This window comes from Schistocerca serialis, chromosome 7 (assembly GCF_023864345.2).
Source record: "Schistocerca serialis cubense isolate TAMUIC-IGC-003099 chromosome 7, iqSchSeri2.2, whole genome shotgun sequence".
Taxonomy (NCBI): Eukaryota; Metazoa; Arthropoda; class Insecta; order Orthoptera; family Acrididae; genus Schistocerca; species Schistocerca serialis.
In genome coordinates this window covers 162,478,033-162,499,796 of record NC_064644.1, presented here as the reverse complement: position 1 = coordinate 162,499,796, position 21,764 = coordinate 162,478,033, and positions in this window count along the sequence as shown.

The following is a 21,764-nucleotide window of genomic DNA, read 5'->3' as shown; positions in this document are numbered from 1 at the left end:
ATCGAGAAAGTGCACTGTAGCGTTAAAAATAATTACGAGACCATAATATAGAGACTCACTATTGTAAAGCCATGCCCACTGGGCGGAATTTCTCATGTGTTATTGTTGTAGGTTGTAGAATTTGTGTGTTTAGGTTAGAGAATTTATCGGAATAAATAAGATAGTGAAAAGAAAAAGATTGGTGGACTTTTCCTTCGAATTGTATGTTGTCATAATGTCCCGAATTTATAATGTTTGCGCCATTCATATTCAGTGCGGTGGCCACGTGGTGACAAAAGCCGTTAAATAAAAGGCAAAAAGAAAATGTGGTATTGCCAGTGCGTAGTGTACAGTCAGAGCTCTGTAAATTACTGATAGTCAGATGCGTGTTTCCGTTGCGTATTAATCATATAGGAGGATAACTTGTAACTTAAGTATGAGTACTAGAGATCATGTTACTCGATAAATAAGAATGAATCCACTCGCTTGGCAGACCACTCATCTTGCAGGCCTGACTGCTTGATGCCACAGTATGAGCAAGGCATGTGGGTGCCTCTCATAATTTTAATAAACAACAATTTTACTAGCTGGTAGCGAATTTCTTCCGGACATCACATCTTTAAATAGCAATGGTTGCCCGGCATATAAAATAATTTGTGGAATATGATAATATGACCTGACCAAATCTATTGTTGAAAAAACGTTTTACCTTGAATGCTGGCAGAGAAATCCTCTATATGCGGCATGAGGTATCTGTCCGGAATACTGTTCTCGTATTTCATTGTCGGTAATCACCTCTGGGGCACCAATCATTCTACTTTTTGGGTACCACACGAACAGAGTCTGCGCAGCTGCTACTTGAATAGCGAGAAATACCTTGAGCTAACATACTACGAGACTCTCGTTTGATAATTTTTAATGTATCCGGTGATAAACGTCGAGGGCCTGCAAAAAATGGCGGGCCAGTGTAGTGAAGATATGATGAACCGTCGATTGTTTATCAGGTGGTTACTTTACTGACTGCCTCGTGATCTTCAGGAAATTTTTTAGTAGTTGTGTATATTTCGTGTCCCCAGAGATCACTCTGACAGTCGTAGTAGCAGTATAGTTCACCTTACGTTGTGCAGTCACGTTCGTTGTTGCGTCGCGTGATTGGTGCCGACGTAGGGCCAGTAACAGGTCACACAACGCCAGTGCTGCTATTATAGGGGTTGATACACTGAAGAACAAAAGAAACTGGTAAACCTGCCTAATATCATGTAGGGACCCCGTGAGCACGCGAAGTGCCGCAGCTGCACTGGATTAACCGAGTGGTCTAAGGCGCTGCAGTCATGGACTGTGCGGCTGGTCCCGGCGGAGGTTCGAGTCCTCCCTCGGGCATGGGTGTGTGTGTTTCTCCTTAGGATAATTTAGCTTAAGTAGTGTGTAAGCTTAGAGACTGATGACCTTAGCAGTTAAGTCCCATAAGATTTCACAAACAAAAAAAATGGCTCTGAGCACTATGGGACTCAACTGCTGAGGTCATTAGTCCCCTAGAACTTAGAACTAGTTAAACCTAACTAACCTAAGGACATCACAAACATCCATGCCCGAGGCAGGATTCGAACCTGCGACCGTGGCGGTCTTGCGGTTCCAGACTGCAGCGCCTTTAACCGCACGGCCACTTCGGCCGGCTTTCACACACATTTTTGAAGTACCGCAACATGACGTGTCATTGACTCGACTAATGTCTGAAGTGGTGCTGGAGGGAATTGACACCATGCATCCTACAAAGCTGTCCATAAATCCGTAAGAATATGACGGGGTGGGAATCTCTTCCGAACAGCACTTTGCTAGGCATCCCAGTCATGTCTGGAGACTTTGGTGGCCAGAGAAAACGTTTAAACTCAGAAGAGTGTTGCTGGAGTCACACTGTAGCAATTCTGGACGTATGGGGCGTCGTATTGTCCTGCTGGATTGCCCAAGTTCATCGGAATGTACAATGGACGTGAATGGATGCACGTTCATCTGTCAGAGTCGTATGTAGACGTATCGGGGGTCCCATATCACTCCAACTGCACACGCACCACACTCTTACAGAGTCTCCACCAGCTTGAACAGTCACCTGCTGACATGCAGGGCCCACGGATTCATGAAGTTGTCTTCATAGACGTACACGTCCATCCGCTCGATAGAATTTGAGACGAGACTCGTCCGACCAGACGACATGTTTCCAGTCATCAACAGTTCAACGTAGGTGCTGACGGTCCCGGGCGAGGCGTAAAGCTTCGTGTCGTGCAGTCATCAAGGGTACACAACTGGGCCTTCGGCTCTGGAAGTCCATATCGATGATGTTTCGTTGAATGATTCGCACGCTGACACTTGTTGATGGCGCAACATTCAAATCTGGAGCAATTTGCGGAAGGGTTGCACTTCTGTCACGTTGAACGATTCTCTTCAGTCGTCGTTGGTCCTGTTCTTGGAGGATCTCTTTTAGGCCACAGATCCGGAGATTTGATGTTTTGCCAGATTCCTGATATTCACGATATACCCGTGTAATCGTCGTATGGGAAAATCCCAATTTTATCGCTGCCTCGGAAATGCTGTGTCACATTGCTCGTGCGCCGACTATAAAACCACGTTCAAACTCACTTAAATCTTGTTAACCTGCCAATGTAACAGGAATAACCGATCTAACAGCTGCTCCAGACGCTTGTTTTATATAGGCTTTGCCGACCGCAGTGCCGTATTCTGGCTGTTTACATATCTCTGTATTTGAATACGCATGCCTATACCAGTTCCTTTGGCGTTTCAGTGTACATCACCCGCTCAAAAGTACGATGCAGTCCGAGGTTGAGAAGTAAAGTGATGTATCCGTATGTCATAATCTTTGTATCACTTGCAGCATACAAGCAAGCATCGTCGCAGCTGCGACGTCGTAACTTAGTCGCGTGATAGACTGGCATTTCCACTCGTTTGTCTATCGGGGACTGCATTTCTTTGTTGCGGTCCGCAACAAACACACGTCGTTGCCGGTGGATGTGGCTGTAACTGTTCCTAAATCGGTATCACGATTCGTTTCAAACGGTGGTAGACCTATGTACTTCCGTGCGTCTTCACATAATTTTCTGTGTTGCCAACATAAGTTGTGTGTCGCTGGCGAACTTCTTGATCGTCGACGTGTGCGCCGCTTTTTTGTGTACTTTTGTGGTGCGGTCACTTGTACTGTAAGCTCAGCTAGCTGAGACGGTAGTGACGATAAAGTTGTTGAGGTTGTGTTATCTCGTGTAATTGCCTTCGTCCGTTGCCTTCCCGCAGCCCTATTAGCTGTTTGAGCTAATGCGCTCAGGTCTCCTGGACATAATTTAAATCTTCTGCGCATCCTCCGGTAGTCGGGATAGTCCATATATTGCGTAATACATCGTCACTGAAAGTATAACTTGCAAGAGCACGCAGGCGACGAAGAAGTTGCGACGGAGTTCTGTCGTCTAATTCCTCTGTTCGCAAAATCTTTTTAAAATGTTTAGCTTCAAACTGGGACAATCGCATATTGAATGCATACTTTATGGCACCATATCGGTCGGTCCGGAGGTGCGTAGCGAGAATATCTTGGACTTCTGCGGCGAGATCTTCCGTCAACGCAGCTACCACGTAACTATATTTCGTTACATGCACCATAATCTGTGTTAAGATGTATTGGCTCTAACTGCGCGGACAAAGCAAGGGGTTATGCTGACAAAAAGGCGGTGATGTGGTCGTAATGCTGCTGACAACTGCAATACATGAGCCTGGCTCGGTAGACACTGGCGAGGAATTCATTTTTGTGCTGAATTAAATACCAATGCGGCTGGCGCGGGAGCAATAGTAATAGTTTGCACGCGCCGCGGGCGGCAGTACTGTTACGCGCGATCACGTTGTGCGGCACCAGTTGTATGAGGTTAGCTCGTGAAAGGATTTATTTCCACATATAAATTAATTACACAGAAATATGCAGTTTGCCTGACATTCAGTGTCAGCGAGACAATCGAGGAAAAACTATATAACCAAAATAAAGAATAAACACAATGCGGCACGGAGCCGTGGAACTGTCGTAGAGTCTACACCAAGTCGTTACAGAGGAAACTACAGGGCAAATTACTTTGCAAGGTCGGATACCTGGCATTTTGCTTGATCAGATCCACCCCACTGTACAACGTTTGTTCCCCAGTGGTGATGCTGTGTTCCAGGACGAAAAGATCCATGTTCACTCAGTTCTTATTGCTCAAGACAAGTTTGGTGACCACTAGTATGACTTGTCGCGTTTCCACTGGTCACCGCACTCACCAGAAATAATACTGAGCCTACTTTAAAGAGAATGGTGTGCGATCGTTGTCCACCTCCATCACTATTACCTGAACTTGTCACTATTTTAGCGAGAGAGAGTGAGAGAGAGAGAGAGAGAGAGAGAGAGAGAGAGAGAGAGAGATCAAAGGTTCCCTTGAGAGCTATACACGACCTTCATTTACGCATTTCCAGACGACTTAAATATTTTGAATACCAACAGTTTTCTTACATCGCATTAGGCATGGTAATGTGTAGTTGTTTGTGATTGTTTCCGTGTTTTCGTATTTGCTACAAATGGTGAACTAAATGCTCCATAATATGAACTAGAAACGTATAACGAGAAAGCATGCATTTGATGCTCTCTGGCACACCTGAAGTAAACTAAAAAAAAAATCACGCAAAAACCGAAACAGATCTGACTGCAATATGAACTCCTTTTTTTACAAATAAGAGTCCAGACTTTTTAGAGCCACATAATATCTCCACTTCAGATATGAGCTTAATTTCTTCAAGTAAAGCTCCCAAAAAGAAAATTTCAAAAATATTTGTAATGAGATGAATTTAATATAGGAAATACATTATTATAAAGCGTGTAGAAAGAGTGCATAAAAACAGTTCCAGTCAATAACCTCACGTCGGAACCTAGAAACTATTTCATATGTACAAAATGAACGTGCCTCATTGTGCTGTGCAGCAATCTTATTGCACACTTGTTCTCGCAACAGTCAGATTCTATAGAACTAAGAGGATGATCACGAAAATAAGCAGATGTCTGAGTGGGCTTCACGCTGTTGTGCAGTGCAAAATTGGAGATTGCAAAATATGAAAAACAATGAAACACTAAACCCCACTCATGTGAGGGGCAAGAAAACCAATATGCGTCAATGGGCCACAAAGAGTATTGCATTGAACGCTAGAAGCTCAGAGAAGGATTTTAGTGCGACTGTTCTGATCAAAATACTATTCTGAAAAGGAAATAAAGTCAAATCATATGGTTGATGGGAAATTTTTTATCTCTTGTAATCGAAAGCACGGAGTGAGTGGCACAAATGATGTTATAATCTTCATTGTTAACTGATAGTCGAAAAGTATGAGATGCACCAACCACAAAGAGATATATGGAAATAGGTTACGTATGCTATTCTCAAAACCAAAATTTGTTACCAAGGGAGATGTAAACTGAAAGCACCTTGAGTAAAGGAGCATGAAAGGTTTTAACTGATAACAGTGGGTTACATATTCTTTCCATCTCAGAACTTACTCGCAGTCACTTTGTAAGCAAAACAAAGTAAAGTCAAGGAAGATAAAGATCTTCATTTTGCTTGCAGTCCGATGTGTACGTTTAAGTTGTCACTATTGTGCTGAGAGGTACACACGACGTTGGACGCTTGACATCTCTACCGATTTCATGAGTCCTGGTCAAAAAATTTGATAATATCGTATTCCCGGTATCTGCAGCACGACCGGGGGGGAAATTAGAACGTAGTAGCAGTACTCCTTCGAGAGTATGACAGCAGATCCCGGTACTGGAACGAAGGACGATTAGGGCTTATGTCTCGTCGACAACGAAGGTAGTTAGCGATGAAACGGTACCGGATCATGAATTTCACTGAGTCTTCTCGAAGCTGTGATCAGAAGTTGTTAACAAAATCTACAAACAGCAGTTGGATAAATACGACCTCGGAATTTCAGGTGCTTCCATTCAGCCAATTCTCGCCTAATACAGTCATTAAGATAAATTAAGTATGGACGCCGAGAAAGAAACATCTGTCGTACACATAAACGCAGACTTGTGTTTGAGATATTTAAGGAACTTTATTGGGCAATGAACATTATATAAATTGAAAAACATGGTAATGAGACTTCGAAAGAGCCTACAAACAATCATACACATAGTTCAGGCAACCATCTGGACGTCAGACGCTTTTCTCATACCTTTCACGTCCGATGGCAGTACTCGCTGCTCGATCACAAATTAAGCATTGACCCATCATGGTTTTCTTTCAGAGACAAAACACATAGCACTCGAAAGACGACAAATGTGGAATGGGTCATCCAACTTTTCCCATCTGAAAGAGCGAAAATGATCGGATGCACGAGACATGTGCTGCCTGCGCTATTGCAAAGCAACATTACGCGTTACTGAGCCGTGCGCAGTATCGATTCCTTATCGATTACGTCTTTGGCGGTCGCTAAGCAACCTCCTTTCTGGCGTGTTGCGAGAGGGTGCATGCGTCATTGGCCTCGTTGACTTAACATAGAGCTGCTGGAGACAACCGTTCGTTCCGTGGGGCTGTAAACCGATGAGCATCTCCCGGTATTCCACTGTCCTGTAAGTGAATCTTGGAATACTCAGAAACACGATGCTTGAGTTCCAGCACGGCCATGGGTCGCCTTTGCTGCATGATTCGGGGATATCCGGACAGAGTGGAGCAGCGGTCGAATGTGGATTTATAAAATAAAATGGAACACCTACAGCCGTCCTTATGGTATTTATTATATGGCCACCAGTTTCAGTGCTTCAGTACACCATCTTCAGGCCTTAACTGACGCTGAGGGGGTCAACTCAAATCGTATACACGATTCATCAGTGGCCTACATCTATGAACAGGTTTTCGCAGAGTACCTGTAACAACGATGTTGTGTCTCCAGTCAGTTGGTGGTCGATGGTTGAGGACACAGCATCATTGTTACAGGTAGTCTGTGAAAACCAGTTCATAGATGTTAGTCACTGATGAATCGTGTATAAGACTGAAGTTAACTACTTCAGCGTCGATTAAGGCCTAAAGGTGGTGTACTGAAGCACCGAAACTGGTAGCCATGTAATGAATAACATTAAGGACGGCTGTGGGTGTTCTATTTTATTACACAAGAAACGGCCGAAGACGCTCAAACCTCTAGTCAGAATGATAACCATACAAAAACCTGAATTTGGATATCTTTGGTGAGCACCTTGCTTGGCCCTGTGGTGTGCTTGGGCACTTTTTTTTATTATTATATAGAGATGGGGCCTCTCCACGCCCACACCAACGTGGTGACCAAACCAAAAGTTCTACTGTCACCTCCGTCAACATGTTAGTTATCTAATAGGTGGATCACAGGATGCTGGGTTGTGATGTTATCCGTGCGTCTGGGTAAGACTACGCATTAACACGGTCCATCAGGTGATAGATAGTGGACGAAACGCGGATGAGGGTAGCAATTTGAAGAGCAGAGGGAAAAAAGTGCCAAGGCTCGTGCCGTGGGAAAAAAACCTCTCCAACTGTGGGATGGGTAGTAAGAGCAGTAGTGGCTTACTAGTTGCGATAGTTCATGCAAGGTTGGGTTGGTTAGTGTGGGTATCATGCATCGTTACCGTGGCAGGCGATGACGATGTATCCCGGTTTGCTGCGGCCGCTGCATTCCTGGAACAATCAGGATCGTTGTATATTAGTGGGAGATCAGCCATAGATCATCTCAGTGTGTGTGGGGGGGGGGGGGGGGGGGAGGGAGAGGGGGTGTAGCTTGTCTGATGTAGTGTACGGTACGGCTTCCCTGCGTGTTGCCAGTTATTCGGCAAGTGGGTTCCAACTGGATATCCAGTAATGGTGGCTGATTAATAGGGACTCACTTGTACCTTTGTGTTTGCGTGTACTTGGGCGTAGATGTTAGGTCCTTGCAAGTATGACTTTTGGTCTTTTATATTTCCATCTATGGTTGTGGTCGTAGTTCCCCAGATTCAGAATAAACGGGTTTGTGGATGTCTGAGTTTCTGTATAGTCTTGTGGTGAGTTTGTGGATTACCTCCGTGAGAGTCTCAAGTCGATTTTCCCGGTGAAGGTCCGCGACGCGTATGTGTCGTGGAGCATTGCTTATTATTTCGAGTACTTTGTTTTGTGCGATCTAAGACGGCGCAGGCGTGTGGGCGCAGCGTATCCCCAGACAGGGGCTGCGTACGTCATCAGGGGTCGAATAAGTGTCATGTACATAGACCTCTACACCCTTCTGTGCAGTGTGCTACGCCTGTTGAGCATAGGGTACAGCTGTTTGAGCCTTGCGCTTGCTCTGTAGGTCATATGTTGTATGTGGTCTCCCCAGAATAATTTCCGGTCCAGCCAGACACCGAGGTATTTGACTTTCTCGCGGAAACGTATTGATCGTGCATATAGAGTTATTGGTCTGCAGTATTGGTGTTTGCGCAGTTGCTTCGGCCTTCTAGTGAACAGAACGGCTTCGCACTTGTCGACGTTTACTCTAACAAACCATTTCTCTAACCAAGGCTCAACCACTCTGAGTGCGGTCTGTAAGCGTGACGTAATGTTTGATGGTTTCCAATCTTGCGCAAGGATGGATGTGTCATCCGCGTAGATTGGCGTCATTGTGTTGTGTGTGGTTGGGAGATCGTTTATCAAGAGGTTAAACAGTAGGGGCCCTAGGATACTTCCCTGGGGTACTCCCGCGTGTATACCGTGTCGTGTTGATTGTTTTCCCTGCGCGTCAGTGTTGAAACTCCTGTCTGAGGTATGAGTGTATGGGACGCACCAGCCCGTCGGGGAACCCCGCGTCGCTGAGTTTGCGAATGAGGGCGTTGTGCCATAGACGGTCGGAAGCCTTTTCGATGTCCAGGAACACCGCCCCTGTTGCTTTGTTTGTGTTGAAGCCATATGTTATATGTTCAACGACCCGTAAGAGTTGCTGTGTTGTGGAGTGGTGATTCCTGAAGCGAAACTGCTCCGGTCTCAGGATTTCATTTGTTATGCAGTGCCTAGTGAGGCGTTTTAGAATCACTTTCTCAAAAAATCTTGCTGAGCGGACTCAAAAGACTGATGGGTCGGTAATTTTGTGGGAGGCTGTGGTCTTTCCCCGGCTTCCTGAACATCAGGACCTTGGCCGTCTTCCAAAAGGCGAGGAAGTGTTGGTGTTTTAGTGTGGCATTCATTATGTGTGTTAGGTATTCAGTGGCTTTATCCCTGAACTCCTAGAGGACACGGTTTTGAATGCCATTATGACTAGGGGCTTTCCTAGCAGCGGAATGCATTATAGCCCAGGAGACTTCGGCTGTGCTAGCATCTTGAATGGCATAGCGCGATGGTTGGGCTAAAATGCGTGTAACCGCCTGGTCAGTAGCAAGTGTGAACAATGGATCTGATGGTACCAGGTTCGGTGTGAATGACGCTGCGAGTGTGCGGCCCATTAGTTCTGCTTTTTCCTCCGCTGAGTATGCAGGTCCGTCAGGCCCTTGGAGCGTTGGGGTGTGCATTTTCTCCCTGGTGAAGTATCTGGCTAGATGCCACACGCCAGATCGCGCGGTGTCCAGCCCTTCGAGTTTTTGGTTCCACTGTTGTCTTCTATGTGTTTGTATTTTGTCATGTATGATGCCCTGTAGCCTGTTAATGTGCCGTTTGAAGTACTGACGCCTGGTACGCTGCCATTGGCTCCTGAGGCGATTCCTCATTGAGATTAGGCCCAGGATTTCCTCGGGCAGAACCGCACTGTGTTGTTGTGAGGTGCGATCAGGTATGGTGCCCGCCATTGAGTCCTGGACGGCGTTAGTGAGGGTTTCTAGTGCCTCGTCAATTTGTGCTGTTTCGTTAATTTCATGTATGGGTGGGATGTGGCTATCGAGCGTTTCCTTGAACAATGTCCAATTCGCACGCCCGTAGTCCAACATCCCGCGTTGTTCCATGTGCTTCAGTGTTTCCTCAATGTATAGTATTACAGGTTGGTGGTTTGAGGGCAGATCGTTTTCAACGGCAACGTTGAGTGTCGATGTAATGCCCTTGGTGAGGGCCATGTCTACCACATCTGGCCTGTGTCCCCTCTGATAGGGAATGTGCGTCGGTTCAGTCGGCGCTAGTGTAACGTAGTTTCTGCCTAGTGAATGTTCGTATAGTTTTTTGCCGTTGGGATTTTGTGTGCGTCAATTCCATTCTGGGTGTTTTGAGTTCAAATCTCCAGCGACTATTGCTCGCGGTGAGATGTTGAGTGGTGTGCTGTTATCGTGTGTTGAAATGCCTTCAGGACTGTTGTATACAGATATCAGTGTAGTGTAGGCTCCGTTGAACTTGACCCTGACGGCCGTAGCCTCGATTTTTTCCAGTTCAGGGAGCTCTATGTTTGTGTGCTCAATGGCTTTGTGTTTGATTATTGCAGTTTCACCTGCCACGGAGACGCCCGGTCGGTCGGTACAATAGACACAGTAGCCAGGGAAAGTTTAATTGTTTGTGCGGTTTAAGCTTAGTCTTGCTCAGTAGTGCGACAATGATTCCCTTGCGCTCCATGAAGGCGGCAAATTCTGCCCTTTGTTGTATATGCCCATCTGCAAGGGAGGTGTACCAGCTGCGGCGTTCTGTGTTCGTTTGCCGACGAGCGCCTACAGTGCTTGCCATACGGCGTGTAAGGGTTTAACTAGTTAATAGAAAAAAAAACATTCTTGAGTGTATATTTTATTTGCCCAATAAATGACCTTTTTAAGGCTTTTTGTCTGTAATGTGGGCTTTTCCTTGAAGATTATGGTTACTGAAAAATTTTTTTTGAATATGTAGCACGGTCTCTGTCTGAAGTTCAATATTTTAAACACATTTGATCGTGCAGTAGCTGAGGCCCGTGTTCTTGACCGTACGTATACGTTTTATTTCGCCCACTTGTGCTTATAGTCACTGGTTACAACATCTCACTGGTTGATCTGGGCCGATTCTTAAACTGTCTTGAATGCTACTTCTAATTAGTATGTCTAATGTTTGTGTTTTAATATTAATTGTCTGATACAGAGTGAACCAGGGGTAGCGAAGACTACAACTCATTAAATTTCACCTACATGTACCTCCTGTAGTTACGTTATTGACATCTCAAAGATTTTAAATTGTTGCTTATTTTCTTAAATTCTGTTTTAATAGCTAAGCTGTTAATTATTACTCACTAACTTGCATTATCTATCTTTCGCTTTTGAGCTGTCAGAGGTATTCATCCTGCTGTCGTACGTATGCGTTTCGTAGTAAAAATCAAAGTCGAATATCTCAACTTTTATGGAAATTAATATTAGCTGGGTTTTTTTTTCTTTTTTTTGCTTGGGAAACAGGGGATTATTCTTCAGATAATCCCGTTACTGCATGCGCTAACCCTGTCCACACCTACCAATCATACATGATTCTTTGGCAAATAAAATACATGTGTTTCCCCACTTCACTTGAAACACTTTCACTCAGTACATTGAATTACGTCGCCTAATAAACAGGTACTACTTGCGCAAGATTCCTAAGCATACGAAGATCTCGCTGTGGCGAATAGGTATACCCGCCACCCACGCCACCGACGGCGTGCTATCGGCGGGGAAAGAAATCTCTGCCAGGCGGTTGCTTTCAGTACTGATCGTTCTATATAGTAAATATTAGTGAGGAAGAGGTGGCTGCCCACATAAAATCACTTAAAAGGGGAAAAGCTCCCGGGCCAGACGGCATTGTAGCTGAGGTGGTGCAATTGCTAGCTCCCCAGCTAACTGCACCACTCACTCACTTATACAACAAATGTCTGCTACAACAAAAAATTCCAAGGGTGTGGAAGTCCGCGAATGTAGTCATTATTCGGAAAGGGTTAGATAAAGATCCAACAAATGTAAAATCCTACAGACCAATCTGCTTGATTAACATACTAGGGAAAATATTGAAAAGCTACTAGCTGACAGACTGGCTGCGCATAGAGTGCTGCGTGGGGTGAGTGACAGGCAGTTCGGCTTCAGGCCTGGGCGATCGACATCTGATGCAATCGCCCTGGCTGGTGAGGTCTGTGGCTCTACCCCACATAAGAACGTGGTGGGCATCATGGTTGACATCAGTGGCGCCTTCGACAACCTGTGGTGGCCTTCGCTCTTCTCCTGCTTGCGGGAGAAGGAGTGCCCAGGGCGAGGAACGGGAGGTCTGGCTATCATCTTATAGCAAGAGAATTGGAAAATCTATAACAAAGGGTTGTCCTCAGGGTTCCGTGCTAGGGCCCCTGTTTTGGGACATCCACATGGAGCCCTTCCTAGACACCCTACAACAAAGTGAAGAAGCGCTAGAGGTGATAGCCTATGCAGATGACCGCCTCCTGTTGGTCGGCGGCCGTAGCCGCCAAGACATTGAACCTAAAATAGAGAGTGCCCTAAACAAGTTACAACTACGGTACCAAAACACCAAAATGACGGTGTCACCAAGTAAGTCCACCTACTTACTATTGAAGGGACAATTAATCCGTAACCCGACTGTACGAATCGAGCGCTCGCCGGTTCTTCGGAGACGTGACGCACGATACTTGGGCATCATCATTGATGAAAAGTGGAATTTTGGGAAACACATGGAAATCGTAACCCAGAAAGCCCTCCAAACACTGAACAACCTCATATCCATAGGACACAAAAAGTTTCATCTTCCATCTCATCTCATAAAACTCTATCATAACAGTATATTAACATCGATAGTGGGTTACGGCTCGGGAGTCTGGGCACACAGGCTCACGAGGGTGGTGCCCGCCATGACAGTAAGAAGGGTTCAGAGGAATATGATTCTTAGATCGGTAAGGGCTTACAGAACAACACCAGGGGGAGCACTACTAGTTATAATGGGGCTTTGCCCCTTGGACATCAAAATCAGGGAGCAGGCTGCATGGTTCTGGATTAAGAAGGGAAATGTAACAAAAACAGAGGAGATCTTAGGCATTTGGGCAGGGGACAAAGGTGAGATTAGGCAAAGGGGAGTACAACTATGGCAAGAACTGTGGGACGCGGATGAAACAGGGCGCAGGACACATGAGCTGATACCAAGCATTAGAGAACGGCTAAAAATTAAGTACTTTGAACCCACCAGAGGACTAATACATCTTCTCACTGGACATGGACCTTACCCGGCATACTTATGTCGGTTAGGAAAAAGGGCCACACCCGCGTGTGAATGTGGTGAACCGGAGGGCACTCCCGACCATGTGATTTACGAGTGCCCCCTCTTCAATGATGTTGCTTCTACACTACGTGACCAACTACCTGACCATGACACTTACCACCTGATAAGACAAGAAGAGGGTTCCCGGGTTCGATTCCCGGCGGGGTCAGGGATTTTCTCTGCCTCGTGATGGCTGGGTGTTGTGTGCTGTCCTTAGGTTAGTTAGGTTTAAGTAGTTCTAAGTTCTAGGGGACTGATGACCATAGATGTTAAGTCCCATAGTGCTCAGAGCCATTTTTAAGACAAGAAGACACCTTCCAAACACTGAATAGACTTACCAACGAGGTATCACAGAAGGTGTTGAGAGAATACATGAGGGAACAAAACTAAATAGCACAGATTACGACAAATACGTGCCCTACTCCCATACCGCCTGTGCGTGGATAGGCCGACCCTTTAGTCAGGAATCCGCCACGTACGGGATTAGGGGGAGTGGGGAATAAAAATAACCTGGATTTGACAATACACTGGAGATGACGTAGGTTAAAATTAGTTAGTAGGAATTAGACTAGAAATCTAGATTTAGGAACCTGCAGCGATTAACATCTTGGCCCGCCCAGTGTCAGGGGCACGCCCATCGGGATTAGCTCGATGGGCAAGGCAATAAAGTAGGTTTGTACATTGCTAACACATCTGTGACGCTGCAGGAAGTAGTGCGTAGGTTTAGTTAAAAAATCTTAGGAGTTAAAATAAATAGCTGAATATAGCTGCCCATTGAAATTAGATTATAGCTGTAGCTCACAACTCAATATATTGTAATTAGCTGCTAATTGTAACTAACAGTAGCAAGTAAGACCCACTAATCATATAAGGAGGTGGGTTGTGATGTATAAATATTATTGTTGATGGTAATAAAGATTTTAAAAAAATATTAGTGATAATCGAATGTTGAATGTTACTCAGGCTCACTGATTTAGCCGTTGAGCTGTAAATTTTCGTGAATGAATAGCTGATGAAATGATACACACGTTCGGTCTGCAGCTGAAATCATACAGGCAGTGAGACATACTTTGGACAGAGCTAATGAACAAGATTTACGTTGAGGAATAATTGTCAGCTATGCTTATTTTCGCTTATTTTTAACAAAAAAACTTCAGTCCATGTAAGTGATAGTGTCTAGTAAGTATATCGAACAAATGAATTCAAAGAACTCGCTACAGTTGGTAACGTTAACTTGAAAGAGGACAGAAGTACAACGTGTAAACGTAAGGAAAGAGCACTGTACGTGCCCACAATGGAAATTTTCAGTCAATGTGCACGTGCGTGGCATTCACCTGGACGACACTCATTAGCCAGCTTCTCTCTGATACACCACAGCCGCGTGCAAAGCACTCGGATGAACCGTGCAACTTCAGGGCTCTATCCCCGGAGCAGCAAAAGCAAAAAACCATCCCACTACCTGGAGACCGTTTCGCTGCTGGCGGCTTGGCGTGTGGACGAACAAGAAATGGGAAAAAGGAAGGAAGATCAGAGCTGAACGTTCCATCTACGCGAGGTCACTACAGACGGACCAAAATTTCAGGTTAGAGAAGTATGGGGGAAAAATCGGGAGTGTCCTTTTCAAAAGAACCATTCTAACATTTGACTGGAGCGAATTAGGGGACTCACAGAAAACCTAAATCTAGATGGCTGAATGCAAATTTGAGCCGTCATCTTCCGCCATGACTATCCAGTGTAATAATCACTGCGCCACACTGCGGGACAGCCCGAAGAGGCTGTTGTTGTTTGTGTTGTGCGTGAAGTTCCACTGGGCTGTGCCCGTCTGACTCCGGTGTTTTTGTGTGTGTTGTTGGTCCCTAAAGTGGCGTGTAGCGGTTAATTTTGTGCGTTTATGAGAAGCATCTAGTGGTTCGTGTCCTAAGTTTTTAACGAGAATGTGCGGCGAAGGTTGTGTTTTGTAAAATTTTGTGGATTTTTCCTGAATAAGTGTGCACACTGCTGGCCATTAAAACTACTACACCAAGAACAAATGCAAATGATAAACGGGTATTCATTGGACAAATATATTATACTAGAACTGACATGTGATTACATTTTCACGCAATTTGGGTGCATAGATCCTGAGAAATCAGTACCCACAACAACCACCTCTGGCCGTAATAACGGCCTTGATACGCCTGGGCATTGAGTCAAACAAAGCTTGATTGGCGTGTATAGGTACAACTGCCCATGCAGCTTCAACACGATACCACAGCTCATCAAGAGTAGTGACTGGCGTATTGTGACACGCCAGTTGCTTGGCCACCATTCACCAGACGTTTTCAATTGGTGAGAGATCCGGAGAAAGTGCTGGCCAGGACACAGTCGAACATTTTCTGTATCCAGGAAGGCCCGTACAGGACCTGCAACATGCGGTCGTGCATTATCCTGCTGAAATGTAGGGTTTCGCAGTGATCGAATGAAGGGTAGAGCCACGGTTCGTAACACATCTGGAATGTAACGTCCACTGTTCAAACTACCGTCAATGCGAACAAGAGGTGACCGACACGTGTAACCAATGGCACCCCATACCATCACGCCGGGTGATACGCCAGTATGGCGATGACGAATACACGCTTCCAATGTGCGTTCACCGCGGTGTCGCCAAACACGGATGCGACCATCATGATGCTGTAAACAGAACCTGGATTCATCCGAAAAAATGATGTTTTGCCATTCGGGCACCCAGGTTCGTCGTTGAGTACACCATCGCAGGCGCTCCTCTCTGTGATGCAGCGTCAAGGGTAACCGCAGCCATGGTCTCCGAGCTGATAGTGCATGCTGCTGCAAACATCGTCGAACTGTTCGTGCAGATGGTTGTTGTCTTGCAAACGTCCCCACCTGTTGACTCAGGGATCGAGACGTGGCTGCAAGATCCGTTACAGCCATGCGGATAAGATGCCTGTCATCTCGACTGCTAGTTATACAAGGCCGTTGGGTTCCATTACGGCGTTCCGTATTACCCTCCTGAACCCACCGATTCCATATTCTGCTAACAGTCATTGGATCTCGACCAACGAGAGCAGCAATGTCGCGATACGATAAACCGCAATCGCGATAGGCTACAATCCAACCTTTATCAAAGTCGGAAACGTGATGGTACGCATTTCTCCTCCTTACACGAGGTATCACAACAACGTTTCACCAGGCAACGCCGGTCAACTGCTGTTTGTGTATGAGAAATCTTTTGGAAACTTTCCTCGCGTCAGCACGTTGTAGGTGTCGCCACCGGCGCCAACCTTGTGTGAATGCCCTGAAAATCTAATCATTTGCATATCACAGCATCTTCTTCCTGTCGGTTAAATTTCCCGTGGCGCAGAGAATGGTCAATTTAGTGACTGAGGTAAGTGTGTCGAGCAAAACTTTTAGCAGGTTCAAATGGCTCTAAGGACTATGGGACTTAACATCTGAGGTCATCAGTCCCCTAGAACTTAGAACTACTTAAACCTATCTAACCTAAGGACATCATGCCCATCCATGCCCGAGGCAGGATTCGAACCTGCGACCGTAGCAGCAGCGCGGTTCCGGACTGAAGTGCCTAGAACCGCTCGGCCACAACAGTCGGCTTTTAGAGGATGACAAAGGCTAATCTATGGTGTATGTACAGGGTGACAATTATTGAACTATATCAAAAAATCAAAAAAAAACGTACATTAGTTGCAAACTAAGGCGTGCACGCTCTTTATTCAACAGGTAAATGTCACTACAGATAGTCGAGTTTACGTTATGGCATATTCGATATGCCTGCCATCATTGAATATGATGTGGGGCAGACGAACAGCGAAATTCTGCATGACCCTCTGAAGTGTCGGAACTTCGATGCTGTCGATGACCTCCTGAATGGCCATTTTCAGCTCAGAAATGATTTTTGCGTTAATGCTGTACACCTTGACTTTAATATAGCCCCACAAAAAGGAGTCGCATGTGTTCAGATCCGGAGAACATAGCGGCCAATCGAGACCCATGCAAGTGGCCTCTGGGTACCCTAGGGCCAGAATGCGGTCCCCAAAGTGTTACTCCAAGACATCAAAGCCTCTCCTGCTTCGATGGGGTCAAGCTCCGTCTTGCATAAAAGGCATCTTGTCGAAATCAGTGCCACTTTTGGTAATGGTAATGAAATCATCTTCCAAAACCTTCACGTACCGTTCGGTAGTCACTGTACCATCAAGGAATATCGGACCGATTATTCCGTGACTGGACATTGCACATCACACAATCACCCGCTGAGGGTGAAGAGATTTCACGATCGCGAAACGCGGATTCTCAGTTCCCCAAATGCGCCAGTATTGCTTACTGATCCATCCAAATCGATAACCGAGCGAGGTGGCGCAGTGGCTAGCACACTGGACTCGCATTCGGGAGGACGACGGTTCAATCCAGCGTCCGGCCATCGTGATTTAGGTTTTCCGTCATTTCCTTAAATCGCTCCCGGCAAATGCCGGGATGGTTCCTTTGAAAGGGCACGGTCGTCTTCCTTACCCGTCCTTCCCTAATCCGATGAGACCGATGACCTTGCTGTCTGGTCTCTTCCCTCAAACAACCCAACCCAAATCGATATGAAGATGGTATCTGTTCTTTTGGAAAAGTCCGGAAGAACAGATACAGTCTTCATATATAGTTAAGGCTAACCGGCCATTGACCTTCTTCTTCTGTGCTGGATGCACACGCGTTGCCCTATCTCTTACGGGACTCGGTGAAATTGTCTGCCGCGAGTAATGAGTATAATGGGCAGGGGCACAACGAATGTAGTGTGTGGACATTAAGTTGGGAATGTGAGTCTCGCAGGGGCGTGAACGGGATAAATTCCTGCAGTCAAACTATCCTCTGTACCCTCGGTGACTCAGATGGATAGAGCGTCTGCCATGTAAGCAGGAGATCCTGGGATCGATTCCCGGTCGGGGCACATATTTTCAACTGTCCCCGTTGATGTATATCAACGCCTGTCGACATCTTAGAGTCTTGTTTTAATTATCATTTCATTCAAATGGAAGTGGGCTTTGGAGCTAAACCAAACCATACATACCACACCAATTCCCATCACGCCCGCGGCAACTGTGCACTTCTAACGTCGTAGCACAAACCGTTCAAAAGTTATGACGATTTTATTTCATATAATTCAATAATTTTTACCCTGTAGTTCGCAGCATCGACATTGTGTTGTGAGGAAGTCTAATCTATTACACATTACACCAACAGCGTCTCGTACATGCATTTAATTTCATTGTTGTACATTGTAAGATCATACTACGAACGTCGATATGGCACATATTGAGACAATCGCGGAACAGAAAAGAAAGTGCAATCGCTGTCTAGTGGAAAGTTATCTAGACCTGACGAGATACCAGTCAGATTCTACAGAGATTATGCGCAGTAACTAGTTCTCCTTCTAGCAATAGTTTATTGTAGTTCACTGGAGCAATGAAAGGTACGTAGCGGCTGGAAAAAAGCGCAGATCACTCCCGTTTTCAATGACAGCCATTGGACAGATGCACAATCAAGCATAGTGACGCAGTGGAGAATCAAAATCTCCCCTACAAAAATCAACATGGATTCTGCAGAGATCTTGCTCATCTCAGGTCGTTCTGTTTCCCCATGAGATGTGTAGCGCTGAAGACGAGGGCGCTCAGGTTGATGCCGCGTTCCTTAGCTTCAGGAAGGCATATGACACCGTCCCACGCTGCCGTTAAGTGACAAATTTCGAACTGTCGGAGTACCGTGCCAGATTTGCGACTGGATTCAAATCTTTCTTGCAGATATAACTCAACATGTCGCTCTTAACGGAACAAAATCAACAGACATAAAGGTAATTTCCGACGTACCCCAAGAGAATTGTCATAGGACCGCACTGTTTACAGTGTGTATAACTGATGTAGTAGAAAGCTTCGGAAGCCTAAAACTGTTCGCAGATGCGGTTGTCTATAAAAAAACTAGCAACTCTAGAAGACAGTACTGATTAGCAAAATGACCTGCAGAAGATTCATGAATAGTGTAGGCTCTGACACGTGTTCCTGAACCTAAATAAATGTAACATACTGCGCGTACATAGTAAGAGAAATCCGTTACTGTACAATTACACTTTTGATGACAAATTACTGGAAACAGTATCAACCGGAAAATATTTAAGAGTAACTATCCAGAGCGACGTTAAGTGAAATGACAACATAAAATAAACACCAGGAAAAGGCAGATGTCAGACAGGTTGATAGGAAGAATCTTATGGAAATGTACTCGTAACTCACCAGCGAAGGAAGTGGCTTGCAAGGCGATTGTTCAACCGATTTTTGATCATTGCTCACCGATTTGGGACCATTAGTAGGTAGGATGAATAGAAGAGACAAAGAAAATCCAACGAATAGCGGCGCGTTTCGTCACGGGATCATTTAGTTGGTGCGAGAGGGTTACAGAGATCCTCAATGAACTCCAGGGCTAGACGTTACTTTAGAGGTGTTGCATCACGGAATGGTTTACAACTAAAGAGTTTCGAGTGAGCAGTTACTGTGAAGAGTCGACAACATGTTATCTCCTCCCAGAGACATCTCACGAATTGACGATGACGAGAAAATTTTAGTGATTGGAGGTAATACACAGGCTTACAGACAATCATCGTTCCTTCACGAGTGGAACAGGGAAGAGTGGATCAGTTTTCTTATCATAAGCACCCTCCACCACACACTCTTACATGTCCTGCACAGTATGATGTAGATGTAGATATAGGTGGTATATTCTGAGCTGGCACTTAATTTCTTCGGTGGTTGAAGATTACTTATTTCATAGCACGGTAAACAATAGCACATTAGCTTATAAACAGAAACCGAAGTCGTGTAAAATTTAAAAAAAAAGTGAAACATAAGCAAAGAGGATGTAATAAGTGCAGTGTATGACCAAAAATCGACAGAGTGCCCCGAAAGGTACGTTAAAAATTTTATATCATACAATTCCACTTGTAATTAACTAAGAGAAAAAAAAGTAAACTTTGTCTGAAGCACTAACCCAAAACGTTTTTCATGTAAGATAATGAATAAATATTCTGCCTTTCCAGGAGACAACAGCAACAAAACTAAAAAAAAGTTTTTCTTTGTTGTTGCACTGTGGCTGGAGTATCATAAATGAATCAGAAAACGGCACAAGAAAAGGCACAGTATGTTGTTAAGTTTACTGAAACGAAGTGAGACACCCAAGTTTAGAGAAGCAGACGAAGACACTTCCGGAATATCCGTGCACTGTCGTACGAGGGATTTGCAGCTCTTTTAATGCCTTACCAACAGACTTCTGTGGGGAACGCTGGAAAACCTGTTGAATTCTCTCCGTACCTTCGTCACTTCCTGTCACTTCCTGTCACTACCAGTACAGCGTTCGAAAATTTCTCTGAACTTGAGTGTCTAACTTCATTTCAGTAAACCAAGACACAAAATGTGACTTTTTCTGTGCAGACTCCATTCTTCGATTCATCTCTGGTAGCATCCTGCAACAACAAAGAAAATGCTTTTTTTCGATGGTCTTGCTCTTGGCACCGAGAAAGTTAAAACATTTATTTATTATCTTACACAAAAAAGCTTTTTGAGTAGGTACAGTGGATAATTATTTTCTCTATGTTAGTCACAAGTCGAGTTATATGACACTGAAGTTGTATCTTTTGGGACACAAGACACATTAAAAGATTCAGAAGGAAACATACGTTTGCCAGATACAGTGGAAAATTTGCGGCGCAAAATACCTTACAACTAAAGCTAAAAAATACTAAGAAAATATCAAATTATGACAGTGAATGTAGAAAATTGCCCCTCGAAAAAAGAGGCTGTCACAAATATAACTACTCCTGTATTTTCTCAGTCGAAATTTTTAATGTTCCTGGAGACTATATTTCTACACAGTCACAAAACGAGGAGAAACGACACAACACTGTAGGAACCACTGTCTAGACAGAACCCATCACGCGGCACATAACGCAAAAAGCTGAGGTTTCAACAAAGTTGAATGATACAATTTGCTCCTAAATAAATACTCTCACGGATCCCACGGTTTTTGTTAGCACCACGGCAACCGTTTACAAGGGGAAAGCGACGTGCTCGGCGTGAAGGGCCTTCCGTGACAGAGAGTCACTTATTAGGCTAATTGAAGGTCAGCAGGGAGCGTTTTCGTCCGAGCCCAACCCCTCCAGCTCGGCATGAACTGCCTCTGTACCTCCACTATTTGCATTTATTCTGATACCGTAGGTGCGCCTAATTGGATGAAGTATGCACTGTCCTCCTAATTGGGCCTTAATTGAAGGGACGACGCTCGAGAAAAGCAATAAATCAAGGCCTTTACTACGTGACCAGTACCACGATCCGGTTGCTGCTTCATGGAAACAGCCCTAAATGCTGGATACTGTTTACGTACTAAATGTCAGAGATCAAATCGGATAAGACATTTCACATAAATTTTGTAAGGCAAGTACTGTTCTCGTATTAATCGAACAAATGCGACAAATTATAATGTTCGCAGCTCCCAGGATGTAGAATATCGCTCTGCCAGGTAGAACTGACAGGCAATTTGTCTTATGAGCACTCACTCAGT